The following is a 9649-nucleotide window of genomic DNA, read 5'->3' as shown; positions in this document are numbered from 1 at the left end:
ACTGGCAAGCACATTCCTCCGGGCAGCAGATCGGTCGATCCCTTGAGCCAGTTGCTATCATGGGAGCACTGAGCCACGCATCCGTGAGGAAAGGACACGTGATCATACATACAGACTCCAAAGTAGCCATCGACTGTCTTCACCAACTGACAATATCTACCTTCTGAGTACCATCCTCACACTGGGACAGAGGATTCTTGCACAGGGTAGAAGAATTATCATAAACTGGATTCCCAGCCACATAGGGATCAGAGGGAATGAGCTTGCTGACAGACTAGCCAAAGTTGGCAGGGGTATACCCCCTAATCCCATGATAATACATCAGAGCCGAAAAATCCTCCTGCAGCTTCACAGAGAGGAAACGAGATCCTCTCCCTCGGCCAGCTGGTACTCAGACGCCACAGGCTATGAACCACTGGCACTCTCTGAAATAAACAACAGAGGTACCGAGGTTACCACTTTTCATGGCAGATCATACAAACAATAGAATGTGAAGAGAGATGTTGCATGCATTGTGGCGAGCTGAACGCCACACTTGTACATTACTTAGAGAATTGTGTGCACACGCAATTCCTGAGACAAGGCCCACAGAACACAGTCGTCGTGCTGGTAAAGAGATTATGCGAGATGGTTACACCACTGCTACAGGAGCGCCTGCTGGCAATCCCACCGCCACGGTAAACACTGAGTGTCAGAGAACCAAATGAGACAGCCATAAAAAAAGCTGACACAGGCCGGGCCATAAGTGAAAGGCCTGGGTGAAGCCAGAACTTCACAAATCTCAAACGAACGAAACTGTACTAGCCTCCAGGCTAGTACAATGGTAACGTGTCGGCCTCTCATCTGAGGGGTCAGCAGTTGCAACTGTCGCCTGGAGGTTACTGCTGTGGCTGGGCACCACGGTGGGTAAGGACTAGGTTCAGCCGAGTCAGCACCAGCTGACACACGTAAGCGAGTCTGCATTAGTCAACACAGGCGGGGCTCCCCTCATGGCATAACCCGGGCGAGGCTAAGCTTTGCTTATCGGACTTTATCCTTTATCCATAAATTAAACAGACTATTCTGCACCTCTGAGTTTGACTCTCCTTGCTAAGCAATGTGGCCACAACCCCGATCAACACAGCCAACCCCCCCCCCCCCACTGGTTTCTATATCCAAAACAAGAGAACCGGAAAGCATTTTCTCATCGATACCAGAGCCTTACTCTCCATTTTCCCAGCTACGCAGTCTGACAGATGAACTGCCAACAACGACTCACAGAGGCTTGTTGCTGCCAATGGAACTCCAACACTGGCTCATCAACACGGAGACTTTCACTCTACTCCAGTCAATGCTGTCTCTATTCAAGGTCCTCCTGACATCAACATGTGCTGCCCCACCGGACATGACATACTCAGTGATTTCCCTTCAGTCTTCAAGCCAGAGCTCCAGCACACCAACCCAGGAGCAGCAGTGAAACACAGAGTGTACCACCACATCAAGACGATGGGACCCCCAGTCCATTTTTGTGGACTGAGGCCAGAGATGCGCCATGCCGCCAAGCTTACTTTCGCAGAAATGGAGCGCATAAGCATCTGCTCCAACTGCCAGTCCATGGGTATCCTTTCTCCACATGGTCCGAAGTCAAACAACTTGTGGCGCCCATGCGGCGATTACCGGCGACTCAACCTCATCACCCCACACCAGCAGCATGTTTGCACAGTCCTTCACCTTCTGGAGGAGAATGGCCTGGTAGTCAGCCCAGAAAAATTGATTCCCTCGGGTATAAGATCCCTAGCCAGGGTATCTGGCCACAGGCCAATAAGGTCAATGCAGTATTCCAATTCCCTACACCAACATCCATCAAGGGAGTTCAGCAGTTCCTAGGGATGATAAACTACTATCACCGATTTATAACTGGTCTGCCAGCATTCTCGCCCCTCTCTAGGAGGCTGTCGCCGGAAGCAAGAGATCAATTGTGTGGTCCCAAGAGCAAACAGCTTTCTCAGCTGCCAAAACAGCCCTCGCAGGGCTACTATCTTAGCATGGCCTGTCTGCAATGCCCAGCTCTGCCTCACCACAGATGCCAGCAAAGTTGCAGTAGAAGTTGTCCTGGAGCAAGAAGTACATGGTAGATGACAGCCCCTGGCATTCTTCAGCCGGAAGCTCCAGCCACCTGAGTGGATGTGCAGCACATTCAACAGAGAGCTCCTGGCAGTACATCTGGCCATGCAACACATGCTCGAAGATACGTCCTACATCATTTTTACAGACCACAAGCCCCTGGTCAATGCCCTTTCCAAGTCAGGGAATGCTTGGTCAGAGTGGCAGCAATGACAGCTCTCAGCTATTGCTGAGACGGAATGCACTCTCAGGCTCCCAGAATTCAGTCAGCAATTCTCTCTCATGCATCGAGATCTCCATTCATCTTGGGGTCAACTACAAGGTTTTAGCAGCAGAACAACAACGAGATCTCGAGACCATGGACTACATCATGGCCATTACCAACCTTCGCTGGGAGAAAGTCACCATCAGAGATATGCCTCTCCTCTGCGACGTCAGCATCGGCCGCCCCCAATCCCTTATACCTACCACAATCTGGAAGGACATCGACCTCATCCATTGATTGCTCACCCTTCCATCTGCACCATCACCAAGTTTTTTGCAAAAAAAAATGTGTGGCACTCCATGAAGAGACATCTCTGACACTGCGAGCAGTGCCAGCACAGCAAGATCCATCGCTATACTAAGCCACCTATCCACAACCTGCCCTAGCCCACACAACATTTTGGCCATATCCATGTGGATGTCATGGGACTTCTCCCACCATCAGAGGGAAAAAGGTGTATCTTTACCATCATCAACCATTCTACCCGCTCGCCAGTCCATGGAGGATGTGACCACCAGATCCTGCACCCAGGCACTCCTCAGCTCCTGGATTGTTTGTTTCAGTCTCCCAGAACACAAAACGTCTAATAGGGCAGCGAGTTTCACCTCAGAACTGTGGAGGCTCTAGCGCAGCTCCTTGACGTCACTCTCCACTTCATAATGGCATACCATCCACAGGTTAATGGACTTATATAGAGATGGCATCAATCCCTCAAGACAGCCCTCAGCGCTCATTGCACCACAGCCACATGGACTTTGCAGCTCTCTGGGTGATTCTTCCCCAGCGACGGCTCAAGTGACACTCCACCGGGTAGCCCATCGCTCTCATTGCCTGTCCTACATCCCACCAGGACTGGACATGGCTGATTTTGTTTTTCTCCATGATGATGCCCACCGCCAGCTGCTATCCTGCCCATACAAATGTCCTTTCAGGGTCTTTCAGCACTCCCCCAGGGCTCTCAAGCTCCAGCTCGATGGACAGATCGACTGGATCACCACAGAGTGCCTTAAACCATTATACATCAGTGCCTCTGACCATGGTGACCCACTTACACGAGATCCAGACGCCATTCTTGCCCCTGCAGGATCTTGGCCTGTAGTACTTTCTTTCTCGATAGGGAGGAGGCATTGTGGCAGATGCCACAATCACTTCACTCGGCACCGGTGGTGGGATGCTGTCAGTGGGGTCAGCACTGATTCACCACAATGTGAAAGAGCAGGGTGCAGCTGTTCGGCCAATCAGCTTACTCGGCTGCTGACCTCACATCTCCCAGATTGTATATATACCGCATGCTCGGTAAAAATTAACACTCATAGTCCTGCCACTGAAACCTCCTCTTAAATGTGCAGGACTAGTGCTCCCCCTGTGAGGTGACAGAGCTTTTGTGTGTGTAGAAAGGGAGGAAGAAAGGGTTCCAATCAATGATGCCTATCTTGTAGGTGGAAAGGCATCCCCTCTGGTCTCTTCCCAGGGGTTCACACCTACCCACGTGTTTGCCGTACGTGGCATCCCTGTGCATTGTGGAGATGGGAGCCCTGGAGGTTGAGCGATACTGTGCACGAGTATGCCCTGCGCCTGGCAACATGCCTCTTTGGTCCCTTATTCCAGCAAGACAGGTGGCCTGATCTTGGCCCAGTCAGATCATTTGGCTGGTCTCCTTCGGGATACTAGGATCAAACAATCAATGTCACCACACTGGTCCCGTGAGTGGCGGTACAACAGCCATTGGCTGTGTATATCCTCTCACCACCCCTGTGGCTGTTAGACATAAGTTCAGCTTCATACATACAGCTTCCCCTTGTTGGACTCTGTGGTGGGTGGGAGTGTGAGAGGTTGAAATAATTGCTTATTTTATGGCATGCATTTCAAACCCCCACAACAAAGAGATAAAAATGATAAGGAACTGTGCAAGACCTAGACTACGACAGTCACTCTGAAGCCATACATGGCTTCTAGTGGCAAGAGAAAATGCAAAGCACAGGTTCACTCTGTGAGACCTGCTGCTAAAATGGACACAACATCATCCAAAAACATGTCTGTCCATTAGATTGTCCAGCAGATGGACTCTCTTGCTGGCCTCTCCAGGCCAGCAGGCAAATCAGGGAGACCTCTGAGTAGCCCTTAAACATCCTCCCTGGCCGAGATGGGAGCACAAGCTGAACCAGCTGCTGCTCCCACGACTGTAGCCCAGAATTTAAGCTGAAAGGGCAGTCCAAAGAACAGAGCCAAAGCAGCCCCACCCACACCCCAGGAAGAGACTCCCATTCACCCCAACCCTGGCCATGCCCTCATAGGCAGAGCCAGAACAGGCTGAATCTGTGCAGCCAGTGCCAGAACAAGCTGAACTTACTCAGGTAAAGTCAGCAAAGAGAAAAGATACACAGATATAACTTGAAATGAGAAAAGCCAATCTCACAAAAGTCAGAGCAACTAAAGGCTCTTCAACTCCAAGTGGACCCACAGTTAGCTCGACAAAACAGCCCAAAATAGAAGATCCCTAAACCCAGGGGGAGACTTCACAATGGAGTTGTCAGACTCAGTAACATCAGCCTCTGGGCTAGTACAGTGGTAACGTTTCGGCCTCTCACCCGAGGGGTCGGCAGTTTGCGCCCCGCCCAGGCGCGAGAATTTGCAACTGTTGCCTGGAGGTTACTTCTGTGGCTGGGCACCACGGTGGGTAAGGACTAGGTTCAGCCGAGTCAGCACCTGCTGACACACGTGAGCGAGTCGGCATTAGTCGACACAGGCCGGGCTCCCCTCATGGCATAGCCCGGGCGAGGCTAAGCTTCGCATATCGGACTTATCCATATCAGTAACATCATGACACACAGTCTAAGCTTACTACACATACTGTGGCTTTTACAAGGAATGCCATCCTCCACGCAATAATACGATCAGGGAACATTGACTTTGTCATGCTCCAGGAGACATTAATATAGGGGACTGTTTGCTTCTCAGGGTGTCACATCTTCATGCTGCCAAGCATACCTGGCAAAAGAGGCTTGATAACCCTTGTCAGAGCAACAATCCCTTGCTCCGCAATAGCCGATTCACCGCACTGTGGATGTTGAATCTCTTGCCGTTGAGATTCACCTGGCTGTGGGCCCCCTCAACCTGTACAATGTGTACAGCAAGCCAGGCTGTAGGAGCTTAGACATCAGCCAGGTCTGTGCTACTGCAGCACAAGACCTAGTGATCATAGAGGGAGACTTCAATGCACACACCCCATCCTGGTTCCCTGCAGGGCACCGGATGCAGCAGGCCATCACATAGCCAATGTGCTTGAGACATTCCCCAAGATCGCTCTTCTCAATAGCCAAGAGCAAACGCATGTCAGTGGTACTGTTACTTCCCTCATAGTTACTGGCCCAGCCCAAATGCCACAAGCAAATCCAAGATGGAAAACAGACAAGGCCAACTGGCAAGCCATTCAGAATGCTTTGGCCCACTGTTTTAGAAGCAATGAACACCCACAGAGTGAAAACGTGGAAGTGCTTGAAGCCAGACTTACCAGTGCCATAAATCAGGTAGCCTCACAGACTATACCTAAAACTCGGTCCAGGAGTTAAAAGGACGCCTGGTACTTTAATGGCGAGATTAAGGAAGTCAACCACAGAGTGAACATGTGTAGAAAACATTTCCGAAGGCAAAGAACCCCAAACAACCTAGCCCTCCTAAGGGAAGCAGTCAGGGAAATCTGCCATAAGAGTCAGGCAGGAAAAGTGGCTGGAATCGTGCGAGTCCTTTGACCACCGAACCACTCTTACAGACCTGTGTCAACAGGTCAGAGCTACTAGCCGCTCAGCCCTGAGGTGCACACACCACGACACTCAATCAGAAACAAATAGACTGGTGCAGGAGTTCTCTGTGAGAACAAGCAGCAAGTCTGCCAGCTGAACTGAGGGCAAACCAACAATGCCTACAACCAGGCAGAGTTGCTCATATCAGAGAGAGGGCAGCCGAACCTGATAATTCAGATGTTATCTTCTCTCTGAGGGAACTAAGAGAAACCTACAAAAACAGTTCTTACACAGCCCCTGGTTCTGATGGGATCTTGTACCCCATTATTTCCCACCTAGGACTGACAGGTGAGCTTGCATTCCTGCAACTCATCAACAAGTCTCGGAAACTTCCGCTCTACCCAGAGCTGGAAGAGGACTATCATAATTCCCATCCCAAAACCAAAGGAGCCGGGGAAGTACCACCCCATCTCTCTCCTCAGCTGTCTGGGCAAGATGGCCGAGAAAATGGTACTAAACCGACTCCAATGGAAAATGGGACCCCCACATGAACACCTCCATGGGTTCACAAGGGGCATGAGCATATCACACAGTATAGCCACACTGTTAAAAACAATCAGCACTGTCACTTCCATGGTGGTATTCCTAGACCTGGAGAGGGCTTTTGAATTAGCAAGTCCTCTTGCTATTCAGGAGACCCTGATCCAGAAGGGAATCGGAGGAAATCTCCTGGCATGGATAAGTGACTATTTCAGGAAAAGAACAGCCAAAGTAGATTCCAAGGTCACCTATTACAGCACATGCCACTAGAAAATGGAACACCACAGGGTGGGGTCCTCAGTCCAGCCCTTTCCAACATCCTAATGTCGTGCATCCTCAACATACAACTCCCAGTGGGGTGCAAGATCATCTCCTATGCAGACGATCTCGCAATCATCTCCAATGGACCACACTGCTTAAGTAAAGCCCATTGCTGTCTGGACCTTGTATCCGAGGAGTGCTGTAAGACAGGACTAAAGATCTCTGCAGCTCTGAGACAAAATGTTCAAGGCACAAGTCTGAGAATCAGGGAATGGACTTAGAATGGGTCCAGGTCTTCCAATACATTGGGGTAATGATTGACCAGACCCTCTCCTTTAAAAAGGAGGTCCTGTACTTGGTTGACCGAACCAAAGCAAGAATGTCTGTCATGAGAGCAATGTCTGGGAGACACATAGGAGCCGGACAAAGTACTAAGATCATTCTATGTACATGCCATCCGTCCCATTGTGGACTATGCTTTTGTCTCCCTAATTGCTACAAAGCCAAGATTAAGAGAAAAATTGGAGAGTTCAAAATGAAGCTGCCAGGATCATTCTGGGTGCCCCAAGGTGGAAGAAGGCCCTCAACCTCCTCATGGGGGCAGACCTCCCCCTGGAATCACGAATGGCAGCTCAGTTCCTTTCAAAGGTCATCCAAGCACCCAGGAACACAAGAATGAGTCAAAAAATAGTCAGACGCCTAGAACAAGACCACGAGCTGTTTGCAAACAACTCCTGGCTATCTCACACAGCCAGGGTGTTGATACGTTATCAGCTCAAAGAACAACTACTTGCCAAGGACATGGACTCCCCCACCCCGACTTTATCGAAGCCCCACCGTGGGTACAAACCTTGATCGAGTTCTGTTATGAGCTTGTCAAGGAGAAGAATCAGTAATCCATGCCTAGTCTAAAGGCAGAAGGTGAGAGGATCATTGCAGCCGTCACTACTCCGGCTAGTAGAACCTATTTCATGGATGGATCAGTCAATCCCTTAAACCATGCTGCAGGCGCTGGCTTTGCAGCAAGGGATACCACACAATGCTGAGGGTAACAGACAGTGCCTGCTCGCTACAGGCAGAGGCAATTGCGATCATGGGAGCCCTAGCCCATGCGTCCCAGAGGGAAGGACACGTGGTCATACATACAGACTCCAAGGCAGCCACTGACTGTCTACAGCAAAGCTCATCCAAAGACATCTACCTTCTGACCACTGTCCTCGCCATAGCACAGAGGATTCTTGCTAAGGGTAGAAGAATAATCATAAAGTGGGTCCCCAGACACATAGGCATCAAAGGTGACAGACCCCGCTGACACTGGCAGGGGTATACCCCAAATCCCATGATCATAAAATCGAGCCGAAAAATCTTTAGGCAGAAGTGTGATGCCACAGCCGTGCCTTCTCCCGCAGCTTTACAGAGAGAAACGAGATCCTTCCCCTCAGGCAGATGGTACTCAGACGCCACAGGCTATGAGCCACTGGCACTTTCTGAAGCAATTAATAGAGGTACCGAAGTCATTCTTCGCAGAATCAGATTACGTTACCATTGCGCGTGGCAGATCATAGAGACAAATGACTATGCAAACAGGTGTTGCATGCACTGTGGTGAGACGAACGCCACGTTGGTACATTACTTACAGAATCGTGAGCACACACAATTTCTGAGACAGGGTCCGCCCACAACAGCAGCTGAGCTGGTAATGAAATTATACCGCAAGCTTACATCATGTCGGCAGGAACGCCTACTGGCAATCCCTCCACCACAGTAAGCATAGAGTGTCAGAGAATAAAATGAGACAGCCATAAATAGCTGACACAGGCCAGGCCATATGTATGATGGCTCGGGCGAAGCCAAAACCTCGCAAATCTCGAACGAACGACGAACAAAAATTAAACATACTGCACCTCTGAGTTTGACTCTCCTTGCACTCAAGGCCTAGGATCCTCTCTAAGCCAACCTAGACCTCTCCATCACATACACATACACACACACACACACACACACACACACACACACACACACACATATATATATACACACATACACACACACACACACACACACGCACACACACACACACACACACACACACACACAAACACATACATACACACATACACACACACACACATACACACGCACATACACACACACATACACACACAGACATATATATATATATATATATATATATATATATATATATATATATATATATATATACATATATGTATATGCATGAATATATATGTATATATAAATATATAGATGAATACATGTATGTATACAAATATACAAATGTGTATATATATACATACATATGTATGTATGTGTGTGTGTGTGTGTGTGTGTGTGCGTGCGTGTGCGTATAAATATGTGGGATTAATGTCAAATATATGTATACGTATAGACACACATACACACACACATGTATACACACACACACACACATATATACACACACACATGTATAAACACACACACATGTATACACACATGTATACACATGTATACACACATGTGTACACACACATGTATACACACACATGTATACACACACACATGTACACACACATACACACACATGTATACACACACACACCTGTATACACACACACATGTATACACACACACCCACATGTATACACACACACACCTGTATAAACACACACACACACATGTATCACACAAAAACACACACAAGTATAAAAACTACCATGTTAATACGCCACACAGTATA

Source organism: Penaeus monodon, chromosome 38 (genome assembly GCF_015228065.2).
Source record: "Penaeus monodon isolate SGIC_2016 chromosome 38, NSTDA_Pmon_1, whole genome shotgun sequence".
Taxonomy (NCBI): domain Eukaryota; kingdom Metazoa; phylum Arthropoda; class Malacostraca; order Decapoda; family Penaeidae; genus Penaeus; species Penaeus monodon.
This window is presented reverse-complemented; position numbering follows the sequence as displayed.